Here is a 19,537-nt window from a genome sequence, read left to right on the forward strand (position 1 = left end):
AAATTGTACAGGTTAATTGGAATCCAGAGCCTTCTGGCTATATAGCCTTTAAAAAAAATACTTAGAACAAATATTTTATTGCCTCTCCAAAACCCTTCTATATTTGTTCTTATAACTGGAGACCATTAAAAAGCATTTTATTAATTTTTTAAAAGAAAATGATAACCAGACATAACACCAACAGTTTTTTGGAACAAGAATAATGTATAAATTTAGGAATTAGGTATTTTAATGAGAGGATTCCAAATTTGCATTAATTAGTTCAGTGTACTTTTGTTAAAAAATGAATATGCCAAACTTATAACCATTAGAGATCAAGAAACTAGGTAAAAGTTGAAGCTCACAGGGTGCCTGGGTGGCTCCGTTGGTTAAGATCTGACTTTGGCTCAGGTCACGATTTCGTAGTTTGTAAGTTCAAGCCCTATGTCTGGCTCTGTGCTGACAGCCTGGAGCCTGCTTCAGATTCTGTCTCCCTTGCTCTCTGCCCTCCCCACTCACATTCTGTCTCTCTCTCTCTCAAAAATAAATAAACATTAAACAAAATTTTTAAAAAAGTTGAGGCTCACTGTGTTGGTTTTCTATGGATGCTGTAACAACCACAAGTTTAATGGCTTGAAGCAACACAAATTTATTATCTTACACATTGAAGGTCAGAAGTCCAAGATGGATTCCACTGGGCTAAGTGTTGGCAATGCTGCATTCCTTACAGAAGCTCTAGGGGAGAATCCCTTGTCTTGCCTTTTTTGGCTTCTAGAAGCTGTCCACATCCTTTGGCTCATAGCCTCCTTCATCTTCATCGGTAAAGGTGAGTTGAGTTTTCACATCAAACCACTCTGACTTTCCCTTTGGACTCTCCTACTTCCAAAGACCTTGTGCTTACATTATGTCCACCAGAATACTCTAGGAAAATCTTCCTATTTTAAAGTTAGCTGATTAACAACATTAATACTCTTTGCAATGTTAATTCCCCTTTGCCATGTAACATAACATATGCACACGTTCCAGGAATTAGGATTTGACATCTTTGGGGGGGTCATTATTCTGACTACTGCATTCACTTAATGGCAAAGGACTCTGGGGACTTGGAAATGTGAACTTCGTATGTCATTATGCAGCCTTCAGCAAGTGCTTTGCTCCAGGAGGCTAGAGCTCCCACTGAGAAGACTACTTACCCCTCCATAATTATGAAAATAAATGTTTGAAAAAAAGGACACAAGAAAAGTTCACAGTATTAAATGACCGTTTTTACTTTCAATCAGAATAGTGCTGCAAATCATTTTAAGCAGAAGTGGAAAGAAGCCTGAAAACAGAAGCAAGTATGACAGTACTAGACAATCATTTAATTGTTGACTCCTCCCTGGTAATCCCAATCTTAACACAACCAGCCCTTTGGGGTAATTTTGCTATGCCAAAAAATCTTCCAAACACTTGCATATATATTATGTCTAAAGGATCTACACTCCTGAAATGTATTATTATACTCTAATGGAAATGAGTATGAGCAAGGTTGTTTCAGATTGTGCTGCAGGCTATATGACCTTGTCTCAAATCATATAACAGTGTAACATGCATAACTGTAAAGGTTCCCAGGATGGTACACAGATTAGTATTTTTATTTTATCAGAGGAGTATGAATCAAAATGTATACATTTTAAATGTGTATATATATAATACACATATATATCACATCAGATGACCCTAAGTAGTTTCTTAGTAAAAAAATGTGAAGGGTCAATTTAAAGACAGTTTAATGTATAATATTAAATAAATAATAACTAGTACTAAAGGAGGGTGTTTGTGACAAAAATCATGAAGTTGGTAGAATTACAAAAGCTCAGTAAACATCAATCTAACCATATTAATTTTATGAAATCAATAGGAAGGAAAGGCTAATAAATTAGACCAGGTTTAAGGAACCCAGGGGGTAAAACTCTCAGAAATTCAGGTCAATTTTTTTTTATTATTCAACTAAGTCATTCATCTCAGTACTCAATACATTCATCTCCTATAGTGTACACTCTCACCCGCTCTCTCCCTCCCTCCTTCCCTTCTTTTCCCTCTCCATTCTGTCTCCTCCTCCCACCTGCACAGCCCAATCAATGGCCCTAGCTACATTAATATCATCACTGACTTTCTTATCCATAACTGTATTTTTTGTTTCCTTCATATTGCTGCATCACAGTTTTGCTGTAGAATCATGTTATTTGAAATCAGGTCAAGAGAATAAAAAAGCATATCTCAAAGAGATTAGGAAGAGCTCATATAAAATTTGAAGATTCTCCATCAAGCTCATGAGGTAGTCCAAAGTGGGCCAGAAAGATGGAGGTCTTCCTTTAAGGTAGGCCTTTGGAGGAGACACAGGCCAGTATCCAGTCCCTTAGCAGAAGAAAACTAGGAGCTACTTGAAAGTGAACAAGAGGCAGGGCTATGCTTCAAGTGGAAAAGGAGACATGGGGAATATTTTCTTGTGGAAATAGTAGCTTCCCATTACAGGGTTCAGGGAGTTCAACTTCGGTACGTTGGGAAGAAAGTCTCTCCATGATGATCTCATCTATGCTTGCATTCTTTCACTGCTACTTTGTCCATCATGCTGTTTCTGATTAATTGTTGGAAACAGTTTTTGGTTTTGAGCTTAACACTTGCTGTTAAGAAACAACTTTCATTTAGCAAGTAAGTCTTGTAAATCTTGTCTCATGCATGTAAAACATCTCTTGTTCATTCACCATTTTGTGACTGCCCTGTGTTAGACACACATGTTATTTTCAGTACCTTTCTTTACAAAAATGGCACCCCAAACTAAAATCTCTTTGTTTGACCAGGCTGGACCAGAGGGTTTCCATCCATTCCCATCTTTGGGGGAGGTGGAAATGGAGAAGGATTAGAATTGTTCTTTGATCATGCAACTTCCTCTGCTGAAAACTCTTTGGTGACTTTCCATTGCTCTTGGGATAAAGCAGTACATACCTTAGCAAAGACTTCATGGTTTCCAGGGTTTGGCCCCTTGCTACCTCTCCAAAGTCCATTCATTTTGTGCTCCCCTGCTCCAGAGGCAAGGGCCTTCTCTCTGTTCCTCATAGTTCCTTACCCTTTCAGAGCCTCTGCATATCTCCTTCCTTTAGACTCCACTTGCATCGCTTTGCTCAACCCTTTCCTCTTTGCCTAAATAACTTTTCATTCTCATTAGATCTCAATTCAATATCCTCTATATTCTCTTCCTTAGGCAGGCTTTCCTTAACTTCTGATTTAGTCAGCTCTGCTTTTATTATAAACTCAAGTGTGAATTCCTTCTCTTCTGTAGAACTTACAAAGTAGCTGCAGTTTAACATTTGTCTGTATGATTATTTGATTAAAGTCACCGACTATGACTGTCCTCACTCATTTTTTTATCTTCAGTGTCAAGTATAGTGAGCAGAACATAGTGAATCTCTGTTCTAATTAAGTTGCTGATGCCAGGCTTGAGGCAGGGACTGTGCCAGGCTCTTAGCTTATACTATGTCACTAACTTCTCACAACAATCATGTAAGGGAGATAATTTTTCGATTTGATAAATAAGGAAACTGAGGACAACAAGATAAAGTAGTTTCTTAAAAGGTCCCTCAATCAGTAAGTAGAAAAAACATTGATCTAATCCAGGCATGTGGACTATGGTAAGCATGTTTTATCTGCCCAGCACACCTTGCTATTCCTCTTCTGCTACCAGCACCCTACTTTCTTTTGTAGAATTCACATGGATTCCATGTCTTTCAGGATGGATTGTAATTCACAAGGCTCGGTTTCCCTCATCTGCAACCCCACTGTAGGGGTGAGTTTATGACACAGGCCTGTCCATTCCCCAGATTGGTGAGGTTGGGATACATCGCCTCAGGTGGACCAATCAGAATCCACTGTGAGACTTAGCTGCTAAAGTTAATTGAAAAGATCAACTCTTTCCTGTGGAGTTGCCAAGCTACAAAAATGTAAATCCTCCTTTATCCTTCTAGGTGTATGATTTTACCAGCCCTAAAAATGATGAAAAGCATCAGTTAATGGAGTATTCTTTGAGTAACCCTATTTTTTAGTATTCAGGGAATATCATCAAACCCATTTGTTTAGTTCATTGTTTTTCTTGGTTATAGAACAAAGATTAGCAAATATTGCCAAAGATACTAAATACTTAAATTATTGGTAGTTGGATTTTTTCCCTTTACACTGTGCCTAAAAATGAATCATAGATCCAATTTAAAAATTAACAGTAAATAATTACATTTCTGAAAAGAGTTGAGCCTGGGTAATACCAAATCAGAGGGATGTTAAAAAAAATGTTTAAACTCTTGGGGCACCTGGGTGGCTCAGTAGGTAAAATGTCCCACTTCAGCTCAGGTCATGATCTTGCACTTCCCACCCGGCATCAGGCTCTGTGCTGATGGCTCAGAGCCTGGAGCTTGCTTTGTATTCTGTGTCTCCCTCTCTCTCTGCCACTCCCTCATTCATTCTCTTCTCTCTCTCTCTCTCACACACACACAAAATGAATGAAACATAAAAAAATTGTTTAAATGCTTGTGAAATTCTAGAAATGTTTATAATATTAACTCAGAATGTTCTGTTTAATGTTGTCAATAAAAATTGATCATATATCAAATGGAGTTTGAAATTGACAAAATAAAAGAATTAGTGTTTCATGGAGATAATTATAATAAAGATAGATCATTATTCTCTACATTTATCAAGTAATCAAGAAGCTATTAACCATATGATTCAAAGAAAAATTGAGATTATCAAGAAATATTTTTAAGTTTATTTATTTATTTTGAAAGAGAGAGAACATGAGCAGGGGAGGGACAGAGAGGAAGAGAGAGAATCCCAAGCAGGCTCCATGTTGTCAGCACAGACCCTGGCACGGGGCTTGAACCCACAAACCATGAGATCATGACCCGAGCTGAAATCAAGAGTCTGACGCTTAACTGACTGAGCCATCCAGGTGCCCCAAGAAATTCTAAAGTTATAAACTTATTCAAACATTCTGTTACGAATATGAGAGAAAAGAAATCCAATGGATCCTAGAGAAGGAATTTCCTGGCATATTTAAAATTGTTAAATTTTATGGAGATAACTCATATCATTTATTCATGTGTACTATTCATTAATCAATTTAACAAATATTTTTGAATACCTCCAAATGACTAATAATTTTCTTTAAAACATATTATCTATTTCTGTTATCTACTGCCCTACTTCAGAGTCTCAAGAATTTCACTTAAATTATTTCAACAGATACACCAATGGTCTTCCTTGTTTTTGTTTTTTCCAGTCCATTTCAAATTCAGCGCCAACATTTCAGTAGCATCTGTAATAATCTGGTCATATCACCTCACTGTCTATAAATGTATGTTGATTCTCAGTATCTAGAGAATGAAATCCAAAGTTCCTCACAGTTTGGCCACAATATTTATAGCTCCCTACGCTCATCTATTGTATGAGCCACTTCTGTCCATCTAGCCATGTTGGACTTAACATTTTCTCTGACACCTTTGTTCCTGTGTTCACATTATTCCTTGATCATGGAGTAGCTTTTTTCCTATTTTCTGCCTGAAATCTCCTTTTCATCATTCAAATCCTGGTGCAAATAACACTTCCTCTTTGAAGCAGAGTGCCATTCATTCTTTATAACCTTAATTACATTTACAATTAATGGGAAAATTAATTTGTAATACATGAGTCCTCACTCAGTGAAAGGGAAAAGGATATTGGTCACAATGTGATGAGTAAAAGAGTAAAGTAAGCTGTGGGAATTTGATGGAACATTCTTGGGAAAGAATATGAAAAAAGGGCTTGATAAAAGTTAACAATGTTTTCATGTCATTATATTGGGTACTAAAAGTTTAACAAATATTTTTTTGACTCAAATTTATTTTTTAATAAAAGAGGAAAACTTATTTCAATTAACTTATATCAACATTTTGCTTGTCATTTTCTAATTCTGAGAGATTACAGAAGCTGTTATTTCATGAACACATTGTTTTTAATTTTTTTTAATGTTTATTTATTTTTGACAGAGAGACAAAGTGCGAGCAAGGGAGGGGCAAAGAGAGAAGGAGACACAGAATCTGAAACAGGCTCCAGGCTCTGAGCTGTCAACACAGAGCCCAACGCAAGGCTCAAACCCATGAGCCACGAGATCATGACCTCAGCCGAAGTCGGATACTCAACTGACTGAGCCACCCAGGCGCCCCGTGGACACATAGTTTTTAAAACTATAAGGCAATTTTGATAAATGTAGTTTACACAGTTAATCTACAGATGAAGAAACTGAGGCCACAAAGGGCTAATTTGAAGGAGGGGGTAGACTCCATATCTCCAGAACTGACTTATGAAACACTTTATGGCTGGTCCAAAAGCACTACTTCTAAGGAATCAAGATCAAAGAGTAAATATTCCACTTTTGTTTATAGTAAAGAGTGATTTATTATCAGGGCACCTGGGTGGCTCAGTCAGTTAAGCATCCAACCCTTGATTTCCACTCAGGTCATGATCTCATGGCTTGTGAGTTCAATGCGGAGCCTACTTGGGATTCTTTCTCTTTCTCTCTTTCTGCCCCTCCCCTGCTCGTGCTCTCTCTCTCTTGAAATAAATAAATAATCTTTAAAAATATGAAAAAAAGTGATTTATTTTTTGAAGAGTGATTTATTATTAATAAGCAAATGATTTAAAGATTATTCAGAGAAGGATTTCTAGAGAAGAAGAAAAGTTGAAATTGATTTTTTAAATGATACGTGTGTTATACATATTCTATGTATATAGGGGTCTACTGAATATGTATATATTTTTTTTTAATTTTTTTTTTAACGTTTATTTATTTTTGAGACAGAGAGAGACAGAGCATGAACGGGGGAGGGTCACAGAGAGAGGGAGACACAGGATCCGAAGCAGGCTCCAGGCTCTGCGCGGTCAGCACAGAGCCCGACACGGGGCTCGAACTCACGGACAGCGAGATCATGACCTGAGCCGAAGTCGGCCGCCCAACCGACTGAGCCACCCAGGCGCCCCTGAATATATATATATTTTAGATGCTTAAATACCATGAGATATTACCTACCAACTTGAAATATTTTGCCAGAGATCCCTCTTCTCCATGACATTTAAAAAATATATCATCTAATTGTACATTTTTGCATACTTTTCCTGGTTATGACTTTCATATGTGTCTCATAACTGTTATGTGTATAAGAAAAATTAATTTACATTGTGTTTTTGGCAGTGACGCTATCATTTTCAGTTATCTGATTTTAAAAGAGATTCATGGCTCCAGTTGTGGCAATATTTTTTTATATATTGTTCTTTTGAAATGTGTGTTCTTTCACAAATCACTTAAATGAGAAGTTTTGAACATGGCTTATTTCCTAATTGACAAGTGTTTTCTGTACAACTCTTGAATGGCACAGTTAATAGAGTGTAGAGAAATAGATAAATATACTACTTTGCAAAGCTCTATGGCAAGGTGTAATTCAACTCCCCTGGCTATTTCTTTCTATAAAAACTAGAAACAGGGAATATTGGAGAAACTCACATATTTGGAATTTTTTTTCTTTCTTTCTTTTTTGAAGGAGTGGTAGGTGATAAAGGATGAGTTTGACATTAAGATGGCTAGGCAACAGAAAACTTTACTATTGTGGGTTCCACAGTCTGAAATAAGCATTGTAGATACTTTTTTTCCTTTTTTTTTTTTTTTTTTTTTTTTTTTTAGTGGATGTGCAACTTAATTAGACAAGTAGCAGATTTTTCATGTCTCTCTCAGCGTCATCAGACCATTTATCAAAGACCATTTATCAAGTTTGGATAAAAGACATTTGTTCACAATGTACCTCATTGTCCGTGTTTTCCCTCAATTAGAAACTGTTTGCAATGACCCTATCTGTAGAGGTTATGGGGATCTTGACCAGTTTTCAACCTATGCTTCAGAGGCCTCGAGGAAAGAGAGGGCTTTCAAAATTTAGAGATTCAACCTTAAAATGGCTACTAAGCCCTAGACATTGTCATCATTAGCCACATACACCAGCCACCCTCACTCACCTTCCTTTGCTTTATTCTGTTTCCATTCAAAGCTGCCATTCCATGTTATGGAGGCTCTCATGGCAAATCCCAGATAGCACCTTTCTTATTCTGAAAACTAAACTCTAGGTGAGACAGTGTGAGACAGTAGAAAAAAGTAAGATGATTGTTGTCATAACAATTGATTTTTAAATATGTACTTTATTTTTCATTTATAAAGAAGGCATGCTTAAATTGGACTGATTATTTCTATGATACCTTTCCTTTGCCTTAAAATATGTAGGATGATATTGTGTGTGTTGTATCATTGAAAGTGCATCCCCCAGGTGCTGTAAGTATTCTATTTAAGAATTTCAGTCCAGGGCTGGCCGGCTAGCTTTCTAACTAGAAGTTACATGCTCTAGAAGATATCAATGCCAGTACTTCTATTATCTATATCTATACCATCCACATTTACCTTATTCATAGATGTTGGAAATATGTTAGAAATAAGAATGTCGGATATCACTCATTAATAGCATACTATATGGCAAAATAGGCAGGAAAATGTTTGCTTATTGACTTACACCATTAATGTAAGAAAGGCTCACTGGTAAAATTAAAGCTCTTCAGGATACGTGGTTTGGATAAAATTGCTTTAGAGGCATGGACAGGAATAGGGTATAAGAATTCAAGGAAGTCTGAAGCCTTTGGCAGTAGAAATGAGGCGTGAGACTTGAGCCGTAAACAGACTGATTCCAGTTACCGGTGTGGGAGGATTTCTAATGACGTGTTTGTCTTGAGTAAATATTTCATGCAAGATGTTAATGAGAGCACTTAACTGTACAAAAAGCTAGGACTTTATCAAACTTTAAAGAATATTTTATATGACCTGAGTTGTGTCTATTTGTCGATATAGTGGTCTATATGTGTTACAAAATTTGGTTTGTAATTCGCTTTCAGTATGATCTGGTGGCCACATAATACACCACAAAGAACCTAAAAGCTGTGCATATTAAATTGGCTTGAGGTCAGTTCATGATTATCTATGGAGCACTTACCAAATGCTAAGTACTTTGCATATATTATTTAATCTTCATAGTAATCTATACAACACTCCTCGCAATACTCCTAACACAATTGTTACTTTTTGGTTGGTAAACCATCTATGCATAGGGTGTTGCTAATCATTGCCATTATTTGGAGAAAGAGAATCAAGATGATCAAATCCAGCTAAAGATGGGTACAATTACCCTGTTTTACAGATTAGGAAATTAAGCCACAGGGAGTTAAGTGACTACTCAAGGTCACAGAGCTCGAAAGTGACCAATTTTGGATTTAATTTGTGCCTGAGTAACTCTAAAAACCCATCCTTCTAATTATGATGATTTACTGCATCTGTTAATGATTCTTTGCTGTTAAAAAGAATTTAGGGACTAAGAAGTAAGTTAATTTCTGATACTACAGTATTTACACTGTAGAGTTTTCTTGTGTGGTCAAAAGGTGGAAAATAACTTGTCAAATCCTAGGGCATGCTGGGTAGCTGTCAGGACTATAGGATAATTAGATACCTTTCAAAGGAGTACGCCCAGCATGGAAAATGTCCTTAAGGACTCTGGTTCAAATGACTGATTTCATGACAATGAAGGACTCTGAAAGCGGAACAAGGTTCTTTTATGTAGACCAAAGGAAATAGTTAGGTTAGCATTGAGTCTTTTCAGGGCAAACATTGGAAGCCGAAGATTATCTGCGCTGATTTTTACCCTAATCCCCGTTACTGGGTTTCTGGTTACCTGACCTTAGTATAGGTTGTACAATATCATCTCTGTAACCTTTGTGTTTGTCAGTTTATTTGATCAACTATCAGTGCAAAGTGAGAAGCTGTCTTTCATCTGGTTTCCAAGGGTGCTAACTAGAAAAGGAGAAACTAAAAAGTTTACATTGAGCAGAAATAAAGTAGCCAAGGTATTAAAGCACCTAACATTGAATCTAAAGAAGGTATTTGAAGAAGGAAGACTTCCTAGGGAGAAGGTTCACTAAAGGATATTGGCACCATAGGACATTGCGAACAAAGAGGGTTGGCTAAAATCTTGATTTGCAATGGTACAAAGTTTTCCTATCTGAACTACAATAAAGAGTTTTTGTCAATTCATCCTTATGCTGAAGCAGTTCTCCTAAATCTAATGCATCAAAGATCTGGCATCATTAAGGAAGATAATCCTAAGAACTGTTAGCAATATAAGCAGAGCTGGCAAAAAAAAAAAGTGTAATGCTACATAAGCTTTCCTCTCTGGAAAGAAAATAGCACAGGTTTGACTTTTGGAGACCAGCTAAATCAGATGGACGAGCAGAGAGAGGCTTTGTAGCCAAGGAGGTAGGGGAAAGTGAACAAGAGAGCTGTAAAACACAAAATGATTTATTTACAGCTGTTTATTAGATGAAAGGAAGAGGCACATATCACTTATCTAACATGTTTCATTTTTTAGTGGAAAGAATATTAACTTTTCAGTAAACAGACCTGGGTTTAAAGCTGGCTCTACCATTTTCCACCTGGGAAGTTTAGAGCACATTCTTTAACCTCTCTGGGCCTCACTTTCTCCAGAGGTTAAATGGAGCTTCCAGTATCTGTCTGTGTTGGAGTCTGTATTTGTCACTAGCTGTCTGTTTTTGACTCCGGGCAAATCACCCTACTGAGTGTCAGAAGCCCCTCTTTAAAAAGGGAATAATAATGCTCCCTGGTCCCACTAGAGAACTTTTTCCCATACATGTGGACCAAACATACAGGACTGATGCCCTTGGTGGCTTTTGTTCTGTCAAACCAGAATAATAATGACTACCTAGTAGTGGCATTTTAAAGATTATGCAGTAATTTCTTTCAGATTTCTAGTTTATGATAGCCAGGCTATAAATGGTGCATAGTAGGTATGCAGTAAATATTAGAACTACATTATTAAATTTATACAAGGTCTATAGGTATACAAGGTCTATAGGCATTGGCTTACTCAAAACTTGCTTTCACAGAAAAAAATGAATGCCATAGTAGATGACATATGAGATAAAAATTTCTCATATTTAAATTGTGTTCTCCATTTTTTTCCAAAGCATAATCATATCCTCCTAGAGAAGGACACACATATATCATACCCCTTATTTTCCAGAAAGGAAGGCTGAGATCCAGAGAAATTTAGCAATACTTACCAGAGATGATGTGACTTTACGTAGGAAGTTAGGCTTGGATTCTGAATTCCTGAATTCTATCCCAGTGATCTCCTCACTACAGAAGAGTCTCTCTGTTCTGTGGGTATGGCACACCTTTCTAGAAATCCTCTGTTATGGTAAACAGCAAGAGCAAGACAAAAATAATTAAAATAGGCTTTCCTCTTATGAGCTCATGATGTGTTGATATCCTTGGCTTATTGGTTCAGTTTTTTAAATGTAAAAAAAAAAGATACTGAATTCTCTGTAACATTTAGAGAAGAACAGAGAGAACACACTTTTGCTAAATTGAGTGGACTCGTGCCACTATCAATTTTGAGCCTTGACCTGATTTCAGACCCTTGAAACTTGAAAATTAGCAAAATGTTTTGCCATTTTTCAGAAACAAAGATTGAAGCTTTTTAAGATTACAAATCAACTTCATCAACTTTAAATAGCTAAGGAAAACATATTTTGACCAACAAAGAAAACTGGAATATCAACAAAATTATTTAATTTTCTTTGAAACATGTCTGCTTACAGTACATGACTACTTACCACACATCGTTTAAAAGCATTGGGTTTATAAGAATCAAGCCCAAACTGAGTTAAATTCCTTAATGTAATTTATTTTGCCCTGGAAAATAATGTTCGATAGGTTTTTTTTGCACTATTAGAATACTTCTAGAAAGTATCAGAAATATAAAGCATTGTGTAAATGTAATTTACTATTTTAGTTCAGTCCAACCTACAATAATTTAATTCAACCTATAATACCCATAAAGAGTCTACCCTTTAGGGCATACTGTTGGCCCTAAGATAACTAAGGTCTTTGAGGAATTCAGTGTCTGTCTGAGCTTTATGATAATAAAAGCATATAGTTAAATTTATTGATCTCTTGCATGTATCAGCCACACCACTAAGTTTTGCTCATGTTTTCTTATTTAGTACCCCAACAACATCCTTTGGAGATATATTAACCCATTTTATAGATAAGGGAAAAATGGCTTAGATTAAGGAATATATCCAGGGACACACAGCTCATAAATGGCTTAATTTATTCACCTAATTAATATATTAACATAGATATGCAGACACAAACCAACATGCTTACACAAGTAGACACAAATACTTGCAACTTTAAAAAAACTATGAATATACTTTTTCTTCTTTAATTGAAGCCGAGGTGTTCTTTCTGTTAGTATTATTTCTCCTGCCAGCTTATGTTTAAATAATGACTATGTGATAGTGTCATCATTATCATGCAGAAAGGGCAATGTGTTTATAATAACAGAGGAGCACAAAAGCCTTTCATGGCTATTAACTCCAGTCTCAAATACTCTGGCCCTACCACTGCACTTTGTTCATTTTTTTAAAGACAAATTATAACCAAAATGATATTTAAATTTTCAGTTGACTTCATAATAAAACTTCTCCTCTTAAACCACATTTGTGTTTTTCCTACAGAATTATGGTAATAGCATTCTTTGAATATACTCAGAACTGTCTTTTATAAAAGTATCCCAATAAATTTCATATAAAAATATATATACATATAAAAGGATCCCAAACACACAAGGCTGGAGAACCTCAGACATGTGTGCATGAGGGGCACACGTATAGGAAGGAAATTCAGAGAAACATGAAGTTTTAAAAAAAGAATAGACTCCTCCCCCCCATTTTATTTAAAATTTGCATATAGAAAACTCTTGGTAGAATATTTAGAAAAGTAGAGATTTCTAAATCCATTCATGCATTTAAATAGTAGATTGAGTGTCTGTGTTAGTTTATCAGGCTGCCATAACAAACTACCACTGACTAGGTGGCTTCAACAACAGAAATCTATTTGCTCACAGTTCTGAAGGCTGGAAGGGCTGGCTTCTTCTATGGCGTCTCCTTGGCTTGCAGATGGCTGCCCTCTTGCTGTGTCCTCCCAAGGGTGTCCCTCTGTGCACACAGGCCCTGGGTATCTCTTTGCATGTCCAAATTTCTTATTATAAGGGCAGCAGTCAGATTGGGTTAGGGTCCATGCTATTGGCCTCATTTTAGCTTAATTACGTCTTTAAAGGTTCTCTCTATAAACACAATCACATTCAAGCTACTGGAAATTAGGGCTTCAACATATGAATTTTGAGGGAAAACAATTCAGCCCCTAACAGCGACCTTTAGCTGTAAAGAACTGAGAGTTCTTCCAGATCTAGAATTCCGTGTCTCTTCTACAAAATTTTCACTGCATATAAATTGACCACAATCTAATTTTACTGTATAAATGCTTTTCTTTTTTAAAAATGACATTCCCGGTTTTCTGTGCTATGCAGAGAAGATCCCTATTACATTGTCTGGGTTTCCTTCATAACTTAAAGGGAAATTTTCACAATGTCTGGAGCCCTAAATGTCCTGCAAATGAAGGAGGAGGATGTGCTCAATTTCCTTGCAGCAGGAACCCACTGATGTGGCACCAGCCTTGACTTCCAAACAGCGCAGTACATTATGGGAAGGAAAAAAAAAAAAAAAAAAGCCGTGGAATTACCTCATAAATCTGCAGAGAACCTGAGAGATGCTTCTGCTGGTAGTTCGTGCCATTGTTGCCATAACCTGACCAATGTCAGTGTCATAGCCCCCAGGAATACTGGCCAGCGAGCCTGAAGTTTGTTGCTGCCACTGGAGCCATTCCTGTGGCTGGCCCCGTAGCTCCTGGAACCTTCCCTAACCAGATCCAGGCAGGTTCTGGGAGCCGCGACTTCCTGTGGTTACTGATCCCAGGTCTAAGCACCATCTGCTCACGGTGGCCTCCTAGGTTAACCCGCCCGCCACGGCGCCTCGCCGTAGAACAGACTCTCTTCTGCACCAGGTGCACGTTGCCGTGTCTCTCTGAGGGTCTGATAGGGTGGCTATCGCTGTGGGAAGTTCTACGCATGCGCGCCACAGTCTTGCGTGGGTGCCCGTGTGAGGTCACGTTTGGTCTCTGTGTCTGCAGAGATCCTGAAGGGATTGGAAAGGAAGAGCAGGCCGCTGCTGAAATGACCATGACCAAGGAAGAATTTCAGGGTGAGTGGACTGCTCCGGCTCCCAAATTTACTGTAACTCAACCTGAGGTCACAGAAGAGAGTGAAGGCCTGCAGGTGTCCTCTGGCCTCTTCCGTGGTTCCCTGCTGGAGTGCAGCGCCCAGCCTGCCCCTCAAGACTGCAGCGACACTGCTCCAGCTACTGAATGGGTAGGAACAACCACTGCGTGGTCTTAAGCTCTTCTTCTACACACTCTTGTTTTTAAATTTACTTTGAGAGAGAGAGAGAGAGAGAGAGAGAGAGAGCGCGCGCGCACAGGGCGGGGTGGGAGGGGGAGGGGCAAGGGAGAGAGAGAGAGAAAGAGAGAACGAGAGGGAATCCCAAGCAGGCCCCACGTTGTCAGCACGGAGCCCCATACGGGGCTTGAACTCGCCAACGGACCCGAACGGTGAGATCATAACCTGAGTGAAAAACCAAAAAGTTGGACGCTCGACTGAGCCACCCAGGCGTCCCTCTTTTTCCACGCACTCTTAAACGGAAAATGGAAATGAGATTGCTGGAAAAGAAACAGTTTCAAAAAAAAAAAAAAAAAAAAGATATTCCTGAATTAGCTTTAGTAGGATATTTTATATATCTGTGTGTGCATATATAAATACACACGTATGCACACACTAGCAGGCAAAGAGACGGCTGTGGTTATAGCTACCTTGTGTTCACTCACATTTACAACCAAAAGTATGCATCCATTTATTAATTAGACATAACCAAACGAGTAGCAAGAATCACATATTCTTACCATGCTAGAAGCATTCTTTTTAAAAATGCATTTGGCTAAGTTTCTCTTTTAGATTAACACAATTTCACGCTATATTAAGCCTGATTTTGGGGTATGTTTATATAGACTAAAATAAATTATCTGCGGCTGTACCGAGTTAAACGCCATCCCGAGTACATTCAGCAAGGGCCTTGCTGTTTTCAATTGAATTTTCCAAAAGTGGCAGCAACAACATTTCCAATACCACAGGCTCTTGCAACCTTCAGTCAAGAGGTGGAGCCTGTGTCTCTGCCTTCCCCCCATCTACACCTTTAAAACTTGGTGGGCATCTATGACTGCCTCAATAAATGGAACGCAGCAGAAGGGATAATATGGGACATCTGAAAACAGGTCATAAAAGACGATGTAACAGTTATTTTTGTTTATTTGACTATTTTTAGGCAAGTTCTTCAAATATGTTTGCTTTTTTAATGCTGCCTATAGTTCAAACTTTTACTTAGTTTCTTTTTCATGATTCATATAATATTGGTGTTCTCATCTAATACATTTGTTTGCCATTCTATATAAAATAGCCATCTGTTTTTATTGTGGAAGTAATATATTATGAATCTTGGATTATTCTGTCTACTGTCTTCAAGTATGACATAAACCAGTGAAATGTTCATTAATAAGTTGACTGTCATGAGCTGTACCCATTTTGCTTTTCTAGGTCAGTTTTCTCATTAAAAAATGGGAGGTTATATCAAATCAGTATATGATCATTAAATTACTTAAGACATTTGTTATAATGCTCTGAGTCCCTCCTTGTAGAGATTCAGTAGGTCTGGAGAAGTGCTCAGAAGACTTTTTTAAAATTAAAAGATTTTTTTTTTAACAGGACCTTGATATGACTCTATGGTTAAGAAAGTTTTTGTTGTAATTTGTAGTTGTGCAATTCTTTAGGAAGATTTCAAACTCAGTAGAATTACGTTTAATTCTTAATCACCATTGATAATAGGAGCAAGATGCTAATAATTCAAGGGGGTGTAAGTAAATCCCAGATTTTGTACTTTTGGATTTCAAGTGAGTTTTGCATAATTTTGCTTATTGTTATATAGTCCTAATTATTCTTTATTGTTGAGATATAAAATTTAATATTAATTTTAAGATCCTTATCAACCATATACAGCTCCAGGAAAAAAAAGTTTTTAAAAGATACACTTTTCAAATGATTCAGTCATTCCACTCCTCAGAGAAATGAAGGCATATGCCCATACAAAGACATGGCTACAAATGTTCACAGCTTCTTTTGTAGTAGCCAAATAATGAAACAACCCAAATTTCCAATAAGTAAATGGATAAACAAACCATTTTATATACATATGATGAAATATTACTCAACAATCAATAAAACCAACAATTGATACACATAAAATCATGGATGAATCTCTATAAAAATAATTATATGGAGTGAAAGAAGTCAGACAAATAAATACAAAGTACACACTGTATGATTCCATTATTCAAAATTCTAGCAAGTGAAAAATAATCTATAGTGACAAAAAAACCAGATCAATTTTTGCCTGGGGATACCAGTGGAGGGTGGGTAAGAGGGACACAAAAGTACATGGGAAACTTTTGGTGTGATGAATATGTTTATTACCTTGGTTAGTCTGATGGATCCATCAGTATACACGTATATTAATACCTATCAAATTGTACACATTAAATATGTCCCTTTTGTATGCTAAATATACCTGAAAATAGTTTCTAAAATAATATAAAACATCTTTAAAAATCAACAAAAGGTATGTGAGAGCTATGCAAAGAAAATTTTAAGACTTAAATGTACAGCATCTGTGGGACATTTTATTAAATTCTTGGAAGAATTTTTGTGCTTCTACTGAATGGCATGATGAATATTTCAGTTTCCAGTTTTGATAATTATGTAGTTTGGGGATATTTTTTATAATGAGTTTGCATTTGAAACTGGATACTTGAACAATTAATATACATCTATGCCCATAATGAATAATAATGCCTAATTTAAAAATTCAGGTGTAACCAATGTTAATTTATTGCTGCAGCAATGTTCACTCTGCTGTCTTGCTAAAAATTGTGGTTTTCTAACCTGATTTACTACCATTCAATTACTCAACATAAATGTTTGAACCACATTATGATACAGGTTGTGGGTAGGGAGATGATATATACGAATTGGACAAACTTTGAAATCAGATAAAGGAGTGAAGACTCAGGCAACTCTAAGAGAAATGATAAATACATTTAAAGAATTACAAAAATAATTATTAAAAAAGTGAAGATTTACCAAAAAATAAAAATAAAAAATAAAACCACAGTCCACCCCACATGAATTTCTGGGCAGGGCAACTCATCACTCTCAATGGATATGTAATGCATTCCTATAGATCACTTGTGTCTGAGAAGACCAGGGATGTCTAATGGGAAAAAGGCTATTCGAGATGACATTTTAAGGCAGGATAGAATCTGAACGTTAGGTTTGGGTTTGGAGAAGAGAATTTTCCAAATGAAGGGAACTATGTGTGCAAAAACAGATGGCTAAAAGTGCCAGATGCCTGTAGAAAATTTTGACTGGTACATTACTCTGTGAAGGCCAGTACTTGGAGTATAATTGGAGTGGTAAACTGATATCAGATCAGATCTCAAACACTCTGTTTGGTTAGATTTGAGTTGGTAAGCAAGAGGGAACCATCAAAGTTGTTGAGCATTTTCATGTCATGATAAGATCTATATTTTAAGCAAATGATGTGACAGTAGAGTGTAGGAGAATTTGAAGGAACAAGAAAAAAAATTTTCTGCTTTAATAGTTTTTCATTTTTGAAATGGTCACCTATTTGCCAAAAGATGCTTTCTTACACATATCACATTGCCTTTATTAGGGATGCCAAGAAAGAAGAGTTGCTTTTAAGAAATGGGATGGATTAAACAGCTAGTAACTGTACAATCCACCTGTAGACTTGGGTTTACTTGTATTCTATCATACTGATCATACCAGATAATACTCTGGATGAGAGGGATATTTGTCTCCCCTGATGGGGCAACTTTTGGCAGAATATACTGCCTTGCTAAGACAAGGTGAGTTAAGAGTCAGGACTATGAACCTGCAGACAGAAAGTATTGGGTAAGTATAATGATACATCTGGAAATTAGGTAAAACAGGGATCAGCATGCACGTTTAAACTAGGCAGGGGATTAGTAGTGGTTATAAGGGGTCATGAGGCAGGTGTGGAGTTAAGGGGAGGAGAGGAGAATTTGTAGCATGTACCAGCTTCCCTGGTGTAAATATTCCTACCACAACCAATTTCAAGCTACCAAAATGGGATCAATAGGCTCACAAAATTTTTGAAATTTAAACAGTCCATTCTCGTGAGCCATCATGGGGCCAGCTCCAGCACACTACCAGTGCCGCCACAGAGATTTGTAACGTAGGCAGGGATAATGGACCAGGGATCAGGGACTTAGGCAGACAGACTGGATGAGAAGTTGTCTGAATCCAGGCAAAGCATCTGAGTGATATGCACCAATATCACTAGCAAGAAAAAGCTGGCTATATTATTGAAAATTTTATGAGCCATGGCCTCCCTTTGTTCTTTTCTTTCACCTCTCTGGGGGGGGGGGGGTAGGTCAGAGATAGGTGGAGGCAAATTGGAGTATCTTCTTGAGTTGTGAGCAAGGAATCTAAGAATATGGCAGTCACTGTCTTCTTTCTCCTGGATAGACATGATAGGTTTCTGGGTCATTGGTAAGGCTTTGCCTCCTCCTTTTGATTAGAGGCTTCATTCTCTAAGTATGGAAAAGGTAAAAGTAGTCACTGAGGGAAAGCATTTCTCCATCTGCTAGTGAGTTGCTTGCTTCTAACCAGCTTTAAAAATGAGATAAATGAGACAATTTCTACAAGTCTTTCAGCTGCTCTCTTCCTCCCTCCCTGCCTCCCTCCGTCCCACCCACTAAGTTCTGTCTTGCTTAAAGCAAGCTATCATTCCCAGTAACACCATTCATAAATATGGTATTATAAAAATATTATTTTTTAAATTTTATTAAGCTTTATTTATTTTTGAGAGAGAGAGAGAGAGAGAGAGAGAGCATGAGTGGGGGAGGAGCAAAGAGAGGGAGACACAGAATCTGAAGCAGCCTCCAGGCTCTGATCTGTCAGCACAGACAGCCCGACACGGGGCTCAAACTCACAAACCGTGAGATATGACCTGAGCCGAAGTCGGACGCTCAACCGACTGAGCCACCCAGGCGCCCCTATAAAAATATTCTTTAGCTCACATTCTAGGATGAGTTTCAGTGTTTAAATATGTGAAATGAGGGACGCCTGGGTGGCTCAGTCAGTTAAGCATCCAACTCTTGATTTCTGCTCAGGTTATGAACTCATCTTTGGTGAGATCCAGCCCCACATTGGGCTCTGGGCTGATAGCATGGAGCCTGCTTGGGATTCTCTCTCTCCCTTTTTCTCTGCCCCTTCCCAGCTTGTGCACATACACACATTCTCTTTCTCTCTCTCAAAATAAATAAATAAACTTTAAAAAAATC

At 37.4% G+C, this 19,537-nt stretch overlaps 1 pseudogene; it reads left to right on the plus strand.

Moving 5' to 3' along the window:
* The first annotated feature begins 13,575 nt into the window (after window positions 1–13,575).
* Window positions 13,576–14,441, plus strand: LOC144616796 (small ribosomal subunit protein uS2 pseudogene; annotated as a pseudogene).
* The last annotated feature ends 5,096 nt before the right edge of the window (window positions 14,442–19,537 follow it).

Source organism: Panthera onca, chromosome B4 (assembly GCF_046562875.1).
Source record: "Panthera onca isolate mPanOnc1 chromosome B4, mPanOnc1 haplotype 2, whole genome shotgun sequence".
NCBI lineage: Eukaryota > Metazoa > Chordata > Mammalia > Carnivora > Felidae > Panthera > Panthera onca.